The sequence below is a fragment of the Xenopus tropicalis genome, chromosome 8 (assembly GCF_000004195.4).
Source record: "Xenopus tropicalis strain Nigerian chromosome 8, UCB_Xtro_10.0, whole genome shotgun sequence".
NCBI classification, from domain to species: domain Eukaryota; kingdom Metazoa; phylum Chordata; class Amphibia; order Anura; family Pipidae; genus Xenopus; species Xenopus tropicalis.
Genome location: NC_030684.2, coordinates 83,077,742 through 83,090,545, shown reverse-complemented (window position 1 = coordinate 83,090,545; position 12,804 = coordinate 83,077,742). Strand labels below are relative to the sequence as shown.

General features: G+C 38.8%; 1 protein-coding gene across 18 annotated transcripts in view; it reads right to left on the bottom strand.

Moving 5' to 3' along the window:
* Window positions 1-12,182, bottom strand: part of nrxn3 (neurexin 3) — a 290,056-nt gene extending 277,874 nt beyond the window's left edge. For 4 of the 18 annotated variants that reach the window (XM_031890849.1, XM_031890850.1, XM_031890851.1 and 1 more), the window contains exon 1: window positions 12,032-12,179. The gene's annotated coding sequence lies outside the window, so the exon portion shown is untranslated. Of the gene's footprint in view, window positions 1-12,031 lie in introns of all 18 variants that reach the window. The other 14 variants (XM_031890846.1, XM_031890847.1, XM_031890843.1 and 11 more) reach the window with 6 other exon arrangements.
* Between the last annotated feature and the right edge of the window lie 622 nt (window positions 12,183-12,804).

Sequence of the window (12,804 nt, the reverse complement as noted above, 5' to 3'; positions counted from 1 at the left end):
GGTAGCAGAATAAATAATTAATATAATACAATGCACCAGGAAAGTACAGGCATCTTTGTGTACTTATTTATTATGAGCACTAGACAGAAAAGGATCAAATATCATAGGCTGCTATAAATCAATAAATTTAACCAAAACAAAAAAAACATTATCTCCAATGACATTTACTTCCATTTTAAATGAACTGAAAACACACTGCCTATGCCATACTCCAGCATTATCAAGCAGGTATCGCTTGAGAATGCTGACTTCTGATTTCCCAATCAATACCTTCTTGACAGTACTAGTATCTGTCAAACACACACTGAATGGGAAGGGGCTAAGGGGCTCTTGGCAGAGATGGGCGGTTTGACTGCTATGGTTTTCACTTAGAGGACAGAGGCAATCACAAAGACCTGTTGGTCACAGCCTACAGATACTGAAAAAGTAAATAATTCAGGTATTTACATGTTTAGAAAAATGCAAAGCCTGGTAGAACATCTCATTGTTGCAGAGCTGCAGGGAGCCAACTATCAGTGAACATAAAGAAGATAAAGTGCAAGAAGTAAACATAGAAACATAATTCTGCAGGAATCATAAATTAGTAATCTAGCAGCAAAACCATTATAGTAGGGGTTTTGAGACATTTTTTGAGTCCACTGAGAATTTGGTTGGGGCCCACTTAGTTCATAACAAGGTTATACATATGCAAACATCACTGAATCAGGTATTCAGTAATGGTTTCAAGAACATCCTGGAAAACAAAGTGTTCACTCTCAAATACCAAACTAACACATCATTATTTTTAAAATTTGTTATAATAAAAATGGTATAATTATGTGACAACATTATCCTTTTAACCCATTAGTAGCACAGAATCACAAAAGTTAACAACATATGATAAGGTAAGAAACAACCTAAATATGCTTCTCGCTCTTACTGCCATTCAAGGTTCTATACTTTTGTGGGAAATATTACATGAAACATTGAACTAATACTGCACTGCGCACTTGGAATGGGATGACCGGTCTCCCAACTAATGCTTGTTGATCTCTGGTATTTCTCAGACAGCAGCAGTCTGCTAATACAGGGACAACAATGGTAACCAGAGGAAAACTGTTGGTTATTTTTTATTCAGTATGTATGGAAGCAGATCCAAGTTACTGTAAGAGTATCCTTGAGCACTGGTGTGAGACAGGCAGAATACTCTTACATGGGATAGTATCATATTGCCCTTAATCGGAAAACTGGCGAAAAAGGGAGCAACAAGGATACCAGGAGTACAAGAGTAAATTGTAATTCCTCAAAACAAAATTATAATTACAGAATTGATGTAAATAAATGATAAACTGTCAAATTCAATACCTCTCTTATTGCCACAAAAAATAAACATTTTATTAACCCATGTATTTCTATTTTTTCTTGTAATTCATATTACATACATTATACAACTCCACCACTGTTATTTTAATACCCCACCTTTTTACCACTTCATATAATGATCATTGACACTGTGTCCTTGGAAATGAACCAGGCTTTTAATACTGACACCTGTCATGGAACACGAGCTACAACTATTATAATCAAGCTCATCTAATATTCTAAATGGTGGACAATGCACTGAAAATTATTTTTTTAAATAGACTGAACATATATACCGTCACTTTAACCCAGTCATTCCAGGTTTTGCTGCAGTCAGAATCAACTTTAATTTATCAGCTTCTTGTCAGTATACAGTATATGCTAAAAAAGCTGTCAAATTACATGAAAAAGCATGATCCTGGAACAGGAACAGTTAGGTAACTAATCTATTAAATTAGTTAGCTCAAAGGTGACAAACAGGCACAAAAACCTCACTTTTGGTCTATTTTGCAGGCTGTAGGCTTTCTACAGTGTGAGCTGCTGCCTGGAGGTCCCACACCCTAGTTGCAAGCTACCCCCTGCAAGAAATTGCTCATCTTGGGTGCCAATATTTGTGTTATATACATATGTGTTTGTAGCTTTATACATATTTATGTGTTATACACTGATTATAAGGGAGTTGTACTGATTAATAAAAACCAGATGTGCAAGTCACACCCGAAGCCAAATCTCCATATACTGCTCTCCCCCGAAACGCTGTGAACAAAATAAAATCACATAAAGGAATCATATAAATGACTACAAAGGGCTACATAGCAACTGACAGTAAAGTAAAAGAAAGAAGCATTTTAAGACTTCACAAATACAGATCTGTATAAGTAACTAAGGAGAAGTCATTCTGATCTAGTCTGACTGAGCCAGTAATGCCATTTTTACCAGGGTTGGGAAATAGTACATTATATTTAAATGCATGTCATTTAAATATACAGTATGGTGGTTCAGAACTGCTTCTCCTCAGTCACTTATAACAAACAAATCCACTGAAGAGCCTTCCAAACAGTGAATTAAATCATGCTTTCAATCAGATATGTGCTTGCACTACATGTTTCAGATGTCACGTTTCCTTCCTTAAGAGCATTTACAGAACAAACTGGCGAGTGTGTATATTATACACTGCTTAGTGATATCATTTCTGCCACATGACTCACTGAATTTTGTGTATTAGAATAAAAAACCCACTTGTGTACACTAGAAATCACCTCAGAGTTACCCTAAGGTAATACATTACAAATACATTATGCACAAACCAATACCACCCATATACAGCTACTCTTAACTTTTAGGCTCTAAGGTGTGTACTGGTATATACCTACATATTACATACCTGTTTTGAAACACTGAATATTTAGTCCATTGTAAAACTAAGACTTGTTTAGATACACACCTAAAATGTAAGATATAGGTACATGGTTTGGGTAATATATTACCTGGTCAGTTCAGGGGGTCATGTGATTATGATGCTGGGATTTGTGAGGTATAAGGGTATAAATAGGCTCTTCCCAGTATCATCCATAGATTTACCTGAGGAAGGATCAGTGATATCCAAAATGTGGTGCAAGCACAAACACATGTCAGGGTCTGGAAGGCTCTCCAGTGAATTTGTCTGTTATCAATTAATTAATGTATTTATTTACTGATTGGTCAGTTTTGAGCAGGTCCAGACTGGCAATATGTGGATTCTGGCAAATGTCAGAGGGGATGCTGTAAGATGCTATAGACTATTTTGCGGGCTCGTGGGAGCTGTGTGGACCTCTGTGTACTTGAAATGCCAGGGCCTATTTTAAATCCCAGTCCAAACCTGGTTCTGGGACTACACTGCTAAGAATGCATTTGTAAAGGAGTCAGAGTGTAACTGTGACTGAAACTTTTTAACACAAAATATAAAGAGTGCTAAACAAAGTTCAGGTGGAACATGTATCACAGAGAATACAGAAAAACTAAGGGGTTTGGTTTGCACCTTGAAGATTTTTTATAAGAAACTCAGAAGACACAATACTTTAAAGAGAGTCAGCAGAACCCAAAATGGGCAAAATCTAGATGGGCCTATCTGTCTTTTTTCTGCCCTTACATTTTCAACTTTATCTTCTGTAGACTTGTTCCTCTGCCAAGAACCACATTAAAGGCAGGACGCACTGCCAGCCATTCCTGATCCCAACTTGCCTTCAATCGTTTCACAATCAATACTTGGCAGCCAGGTATGAACCCACAGCTTCTGTCGGGACACCTGCTCCTTGCAAATCTTATCTTCCCCTACTCTGCTACACCAACATGTGCACATATCATTTACATATAACACTGGGCAAGTCTTAGGGGCAGATTTGCAACAAAAAAAAAAAAATTCTAATTTTTTTCATTTTTAAAAATTTGAATAAACTCATTTCCACGAATGCCTGACATTTATCAAAAAAATCATGTGCGGGAAAAGTCACGAAAACTTTGAATTTTTCGACTTGCCACTTGATAACTGCAACTTTTTCAAATTGCCCCACAAAAATCAGCTTCAAAAATCTAAAACCTCTTAAAGGAGAAGAAAAGGTAAAAACCAAGAAAGCTTTATCAGAAAGGTCTATTCAACTACAGCCATAAGCACTCACAGAAATGCTGCACTGATGCCTTTATCAAAAGAAACAGGATTTCTTATCTCCTTTTTTGTAAACCTGACTTGGGTATCTCACTACCTGTCTCAGAAAAATCCTTCATTCCTGGGGCCAGAGTCTTTCCAGCGCTCTCTTCTTTCATGCTCCTCCCTCCAATAAGAATTCATAAAACTCACTCCCCCCACCCTTAGGATTGTGTAATCTGAGCTACCAACAGCTAGAGATGCAAGCAGCAGCTGCTATCTTAAACAAACAGAGAAAGCTTCTAGGGCTTTTTACTCAGGTATGGTAAAGCTTTCTGCAGAATAAATATTCATGCATATTTATGCATAGTAAATGAAGCAGTTTAAAGCAAAATGAAATTGAACAGTTACTAGGGGGAGCCAATGTGTAAGACACCCCCTAGTGATTATACTTGTTGTAAACTTTTATTAACCCTGATATCCTGGGCCAGAGCACCTGTTTGCACAGTGTCCTCCTGCAGGAGTGCCATGCTGCCATATTCTGCTTCTGGAAGAGTGAAAAGCTAAAGTAAGGAGAAAAAAGACCTTGTGGGGCCCCCCACCCCAGTCACAAGGTTCTACTCTGGCGCTAACCCCCCTTCCCCGCAGAAATTTGCTGGCAGGGGGTGCAGGGCTCACAAGGTTTTTTCCCAGTGCCCCACTGGCCCAGAGCGGTGCACTTTTCATCCAACAAAAGCACAGCCTGGGGTATCAGGTCAGCAATTATACTCACTGTGGGTGCTAAATGTTTAGGAAAAGGTACACTGGATACTAGAATTACAGGTAGCTTTGTGGAAAGGAACAATCAAGGTCCACAAAAGGAAAGATAACAAAGTTTCTAAAAGGGCATCTATCATATGCAGATTGTACCAATCTTTTTTTGCCAAATTAATGCATTTTATTAAATATAAATTTTAAATAATTCCCCATCTATGTGTATTTCTTGTGTTTACTACACATGGGTACCTCCATGACAAGTATTATACAATATTGGCAAGTTTCTTGTACAGGGAAGCTGTCTTGTCACTGCTGGGCTCACAGCAACAATAAAATTAGGTGTTCTATATTAAAGGTTTGTATAGCCGAGTGCTATATTTTCTATACTTGGTCTTGTCAAGTTGAGTGTGTAGAGTTGGGCTAGATTGCATAGTTTGTGGTACCAGGCTGAGCAGCATAATTTAATTATACAGCGGCAACAAGTTACTCAAAAATGTACAAACCAGGGTTCTTACGATAATTTAACAAACAAGGGTTACATAATAAAATAGGTTTGGAGTGCCATGCTCACAAAAGCTTTCAAACTAAGGCAACAGCATCAACTCAGGGCTGTGTGAGCACAGTTGGATTAGAATAGAGGTAGGAAGTGCAGAAAAAAATGCAGAGGTATGAAGCTAAATGTCTGGCTAGTACAAACACTGTAGCACACAGGGCTGTGCGTTTCACCCAGTGAAATAGCAGAGAGGGCTGCAGGGAAGAAATGAGGTGAGCTTCCCGTCATGCACTGATTTTTCATAGCTGTGGTGGCAGACAATGTGTGCTGTCAGCTCACATTAATATTTCCCCTCACAGTTACCCAGGCAAGCCCACCACACTGCCCGTGGCTAATGACCTACTCACTGCCACAATAAATTAACTCTTAAGATTCTGCCACAGAAGGTACCTAGCTGATAACAATTCAGAAATGTCAGCTCTTTAACCAAGCACTAAGGAGGAGAGGAAAATTATATCTAGTTAGTCTCAAAGGAATATAACACTTAACAGATAACACCAAATAAAAGCACTTAAACTGGCTAGCAAATTTCTTATGTGTCTCTCCTCCGTTTGTGCTGAAAGTGACGTGTTGCTGTGTCCCCTCTTTAATCACAGCCAGGTGATGTACCAAGCACCCGGGGGACTTGCTGACACATTGATTACACATCTACACCAATTACCTCAACTCACAACAAGTCTATAGCGCTGCACAAAGCAGCACAGACTGACCGATCACCTCCACAGGGCTTAGAGGCAAGGAAAAGGTATGTGAACAGGAAAACAGTTAGGTCAGTGCAAGGAAAAAACAGGTGAAAAAAAGAATGAAGTCAAAAGTAAGAGATGGAAAGAATAGATGTAACTGATGTAATCTGAATCTGGTGATACAGAGTTCCTAGTCTCTGGTCTGAGAGTCTGCTATCTTTTCATGCACTGTGTATTTCCATGAATGTAACTAGGGGAACACGGGCCCAGCTGCAAAACCTTCACCCACCCCCAATCTGCTCCCCCCACCAGATCATATGCCAGTCAGTCTTACATGAAGGCCTACCTGCAGTGACTCTGGCGGTGCTGCAGTGACTCCGGTGGGGCCTACTGGGGAGGGCAGGACTGGGTGCAGTCACACTCATTGCTCCCCCGGTAGTTACGCCACTGTGTATTTCCAACCATCATCCTCAGTAGAGGCTCATTTATATGGATATAGGTTAAGGTCTCTCTGTCTGTGGCTTTTTAATCTCTCTCCTAATATATCTGTCAACATTGTGCTTTTTTTCCCCTAACAGTCCCTTCCCATATATTCTAATGTATGCATTAGTTGCTCTCTTAGTTGTCTTCCTCCCATATGACTTTGCCCTTGAAATAACCCTCCCTAGTGTGCTTTTTTCCCCCTCAGTGTCTTTCCCTGGGGTGTCCCTATCCACTGAGCATCATTCTCCTCAATGTATTTATCCATATACTTTGCTTGACTGCCCTTGTACATCTCAGAGCATCTTTCCTCATGAACCCTAAATCCAAACTCTTTTGTGTATTTCACATGTTGTATTAGTTACTATTTCAGTTTAAAGTATTTCAGTCTTTCTATTCCCTTTTGCCTCCACTGCTGGTTTTTATATGTTGTTTATAAATGTCCAGCAAGGTACATAGCGCTGTACAACAGCAATATAACAGAAAGTGTCCTTACAACAAATCAGGAAACTCTAGAAAGGCTTCCCAATAAAGAGATAGGAGTCAATCCACGCTGGGTGCCAAATTACTGCTTCTGATAGGCTTGCAGGCCACAAACATTCGACAGTGATGGGGCCCAGAAACACACTTTGTGGACAGGGAAAAGGGGGTTGGTAATGACATGTTTAACATATACAGATATAGGACCTGTTATCCAGAATGTTAGGGACCTGGGGTTTAAATATAAACAATGTTGCCATCATTAGGGTTTCCATACCTTAAGTCTACTAAAAAAAAACATTTAAACATTAAATTAACCCAATACCTCATATAAGGATTGATTATATCTTAAGTTTAGATCAAGAACAAGGAACTGTTTTATTATTACAGAGAAATAATTTTAAAAAATGTGAAATATGATATTTGAATATTAAAATGAAGTCCATGAGATATGGCCTTCACATAATTTAGGGCTTTATGGATAACACGTTTCTGGATAACAGACCCTATACTTTTATATGAAAAAACACCTGTTGCCATACTGACACAACATGCAACAGACTAAACAATCTGATATTAATAAAACCAGCCTGGGAGTGACTAACACCATTTTTATAAATCTCACCTATGGTAAAGGCTAAGAGGAAGAGCCACATTGTCTCATTGATGTGGCCCTGATCCTGACAGCCTGTATCTCCATCACCCTAGGGCCAAACAATCGGATCAGTCCAATATCATCCACCTTAGGAGGGAATATCAGGGAAAGATCTGCTTGTCTGGCAACCTCTGTGTTACATATAGGGTGATATTTCTAAAACTGTGTAACAACATTGCTAAAATACAGCAAATGTTGCCACTTTAATATCATCTATACCCCATAAAATCACAAAGTTGTGTAAAGACTTTTTTTTAACATATGTAACAGAGTGTAATACTTTAGCATTGTTTAAAAGACTTTAATGTATTAAAAATGTTTTGCATGAAAAGAAATGTAATTCTAAGCAACTGTCCAATACATGTTTTTTCCAATGGTTGCCAAAGTTGTTTGTGAATGGAATGATAGTAATATCATTATCTGCTGACTCTTGAAACAATGTATTAAGCAATGTATCAGAAGCGAGTTCTTCTCTAGCCAATATGCAACTTCCCAAAATTATGCAACTTCCCAAAATGTCTTACATGTTTTGTAATTAACTGACATGTGATGAAGTATGCAAGGTGTTGACTTCACAGTCAGGATGCCCAATGAAATACTAACAGTATATGAGTTTCTGAGCCTCTTCAGCCAAAATGAGCCCTGAATCTGGTAAAGCCATGTTTAAGCACAAAGCCAGTTTAGTGTATTCAAATTCTTGCTTGCAGTACAGAATGAAATATGTAGCACTAAAAAAACATAAAGATATTATTTGTGTACAATATAAAAAGTTACAGTGTTTAATGCAGAGGCACAGAACACCAAGAGGGAGATTTAAATAGACATGAGCAATGAAGAGATGCAACACCATAAGGAAACTATGCATTTTCTTCTTAAAAATATTCTAGAATATTTTCTGTACTAGCTCCAAAGCCAATAACCTTGTCTGATTTTAGGATTTCAAAAAGGTCTTCATTCATTTAATAGACAGGTGCTCACTAACAGTCTGCAGTGACTGTGGAGGAAATCACAGAATACTGAATAGTAATTTCAAATAACAAGAATTCCTCTTCAGAAATCATTCATCATGCAGCTAATCAGTAAGTGATTACTACTCTGCATAAAATGGTAAAATAAACACAAGTGAATACAAAACCATAACAGCAGAAGAGAAAGGTACAACGAACATATACAGGGAGTATAAGAACCTTTCTCTGGCTATGGCAAACCAAGTATGATACAGTGCACTCCAACCAAAGCTTAATTAAATAACACCATTCAACCAGTGAAATGAGACTAAGTCTGTATCCTTTATGTGTCTAATGCCAAAGTTCTCCTTGCATTAAGGCGTCTTGTTTGCATGGGTAGGAGGCTCTGTTTGAGGAAACAACTCTGACCCACTACATTTTATTCTAAATCTCTTAATATGCTTTTTAGCGTCAGCCATCTGATGAGAAGAGACAGCAGGCATTATTATCGAGGCTAAACACTACAAGCCTACAAGATGACAAGCCTAAGGATTTGCACAGTAAATGGGAGTTTATTCTACAGTTTATTTAACATTATTGAATATTCCAGTAACGAGCAGAAAAATTCATGAGATTTAAAGAATGTAATGTTTCTGAAAATTACCATACACTAACAGATTTTACTCCCAACACATAGTACACCCATCCAGCAATGAAAGAGTTGAATAAAAAGCATTTCAAATCATTTGATGGGAAAAAAGCAAAGCGATGAGGTAAGGGGGAGGTGTCCAAACACGCGTTGAGTTTGACAATTCTCTGCGCTACTGCGCAAGCTTTTAATGTATTCTAGTACTGAGCCCTCTCAACGCCTTATGAGATAAATACTAGAATGGACCCCATGAGAGATATCTTAGACCTCCCCTGTGTTTTCCATTTAAGTGCATGGTTATTTAAAGCTCTTCAAAAGTAGAAATTTGGGGGGGGGCAAAATGTCAGAGATTTGGGGGTGTTGCATGGATAGGAATATTGTCATCATATTCCTCCTCCTATCTCTGCTTCAGGCTCAGTAAAAAGAGCCTGTTCATCTTTTTAGCCAACATTTCATGGATGGTTACCCTTAATCATTATCACTATACGCTTGTCCTTCCAATAAAGCTTCAGTCCCCGAGTCTTTTTTCAATTCTGCCAGCTTCTTCGTCATAGAGCCCCGTAAAACCAATGACCCCCATTTTCTGTGAATTGCGACAGAATAAAATACCGAACACGGCAGGGAAAATGGCGTTGGGTTCCACATTCATCCCCTTCTCCTCCCTTGTCTTTCCCCCATCACTGCCTCTCTCCTCCTACCTCAGCCCCCCCACCCTTCGACGATCCACTTTGGCAAAGCATAACATGTTGTACATTGCACCAGGAGAGGGCGAAGGGTGGAGGGGGGAAAACATTCCTCACGAGGGGGAGAACGTGATTCTTTGTGTGTATCCACCCCCCTCAACATAACTGCAACACGCAGAAATTCATGACCATTAAATATTCTAAAGCCATACTGGAAAATGGGGGAAATGGGGTTAGAAGTGGGTTATGTGCGTGAAAATGCTGTAACAAAATGTAAAATAACCAAAACACAATGAAAAACAACATTACAGAATCACTTTGCTAATCCATCCCAATAAATATGTGTGTGCGTGTGTGATTGTTAGGGCTCCTGATATCTCAGTTTTGCAGCTGTGGGTCTAATCACACTGCTATTAAAGCCCCCTCCTCCTCTCCCTCCTGCACACACTCGTCCACTTTTACAGTGATGGGGGAAATAATGCGTCTTATGGATAATGAAACTAAATAGGCAGCCAGTGCTTGCAATCAGCAGAATAATTGGACCCTTTTTCCTGCTCGACTCTTTCAGATTTACCTCAAAAAGGGCTGGGAAAAAATGACATGATAAACAAGATAGAGCATTCTGACACCTTGAAGCCCCAGATTTGCACTACCAGCTCACAAGGCATACAATCCAAAAATCTATCGCTTGTACCCTGGTAAACTCCACTTACCACTCTTTCTGTTTAAGCATTATCAGCAAATGCAAGATTTGCAGGGGGGGAAGCAGATATGTCTTTTTTAAATTATCTATTAACAGCACACTTCCAAACGAAGACAGTCTGTATTCTAAGCATTGTTAAACAAATCCAATTTCGCCTTTAAAAATCACAGTGACCAGATTTCCACAAAAATGATCTAATCTGAGAAATATATATTTTTTAAAATCAAATTAAAAAGAAGCAAAAAAACAGAAAACACTGAAATGTGAAATAACAGGAATTTAAGAAAGCTTTGTCTTTGAATGTCAAGCCTCCAACAAATGTGAAGAAGCTGCATTTAAATTTTCCGTTTTTTAAAGAAAAAATAAATTTGAGTAGGCTAAAACGAAAAAATTGAGCAAATGTATCAGCGTCTAAGAAGAAAATGGAGGTATCTTTAATTTCACGCTAGGTTTCCTCGCAACCAGTCCATCCCTTTGGCTAATTCCTCCCCCCAACATCTCTCTGTTCACGAATTGGCCCATTTTTTCGAAAAAAATATTAAGAAATATATATTTTTAAATATATGTGTATATACACACACACACAAAGATATATTTTAATTTTAGACAAGACATTTATAGAAGTAGAAACATGTTATAATATAATTCTCTGTTTCTCAAAATATATCCACAAGAACTGTTTGTGATCTATAATTTCATGTGGTATTAAATTAATGACAATATGAAAAGAAAACCTCAACACTCAATTTTCACACCATTTTCTTCAAATTAAATACAAGTGTTGGGTCCCATACCATGCAAGATCTGCACCCTCTCGTCTGATATAGTTGATGGGAGAGTTGGAGACATTTGGATGAAATTTTTACTAATACTAATTATTAGAAGGAATTTATTTTTTTTTTTAATAAAAAGTTCTGCTTTTTTGTGTGTTTGATGTGAATAGAGAGAGCAAATAAGAGAGAGAGGGAGCACAGCAATATCACAGTCACCTACAGAATCATCAAAGTCATAATACTTTACTTCCAAATGACATCATTCTCTGGTGTGTAAAGGACAAAAAGCACTGCTCTATTTTTCTACATATATATATATATATGTGTGTGTGTGTGTGTATGCATGTAGGTGTATATATATATATGTGTGTGTCTGTATAAATATATGTAGGTATGTAGCGATGAATGCATATATTTATACACATGTGCGTGCACTATAAATTCTAAACATTTATAAGGCTAGCACAAAAAATAAATAGACAGAAGGCAAGCATAACAGACACATAAATGAGAAGACCGTGCGTAACACAGGTATTTCTAAGGAGATGACTACACCAGGTACACGCAAAAGTACAAAATGTAACTGGAAATAGATTTGTTATTAGTTGAAGGAATAATGCTACTGACTGGGTGAGGGTGCTAGGTCCGTTCTGATGTGTTTGACTTTCTCCCCCTCCCCAGCCCGTGTGCGAAACCCCGGGTGCTGACCTGGCCGCCGGGAACAGAACGTCCTGTGTGCGGAGCAGCTTCAGCTTCACACTGCCAGGGAAAGCTTCGGAATCCACACACTCCGGGGCCGGCCACGCCCTGAAAACGCCTTGGACACGCCCCAGGACCGCTTTTTAAAGAGACAGAAGCGGGAGGGGCAGCGGATGGTAGGCTACCCCGCCTATCGCCGCAACCACCTATGCTTGTGAAGGTGATCTTACAATACGTTATTATATAACCACGCTGCTGGAATATGTGGTGGGCTCCGAAAATGTTAGAACGCGTAATAAAAAGGGAAAGCGTCAGACGTTGCAATGTTTAAGTTCCTTTTTATAGACCAATGCGTGGAAAAACACTGAGGAAAAAAAGCTTTCCTATGACTGTGTCTATTTCGTTTTTTAAAAAAATTAAACTAAAATAAATTAAAAGATGTCTTGGTCCGCCCGGTAGCCCACGTTAACTTCGCAATATGCCACGGGAAGCAAAGAAGTGTTGGCGGCTGGGACTCGTGTGGGATTACGTTGTCCTGTGCGCAGCCGTGGCGGGTCAGGGAAAGGCTCTCGTCGTCTTGTGTGACTGTGTCTGAGAGGAGATCCTCAAACTGTTCTTTACGTTCACTCATAACATGCGTGATGTATACTGGGACAGACTGAGGTTAGCATGTTATGTACTGAATTTCCACAAAATGTACTTCTATCAGCCAAAAGTGAATTTATATTATTGCCATTAATTTGCCTTGTGCTTTTTAATGTTACCACATATACCAGTTTCTA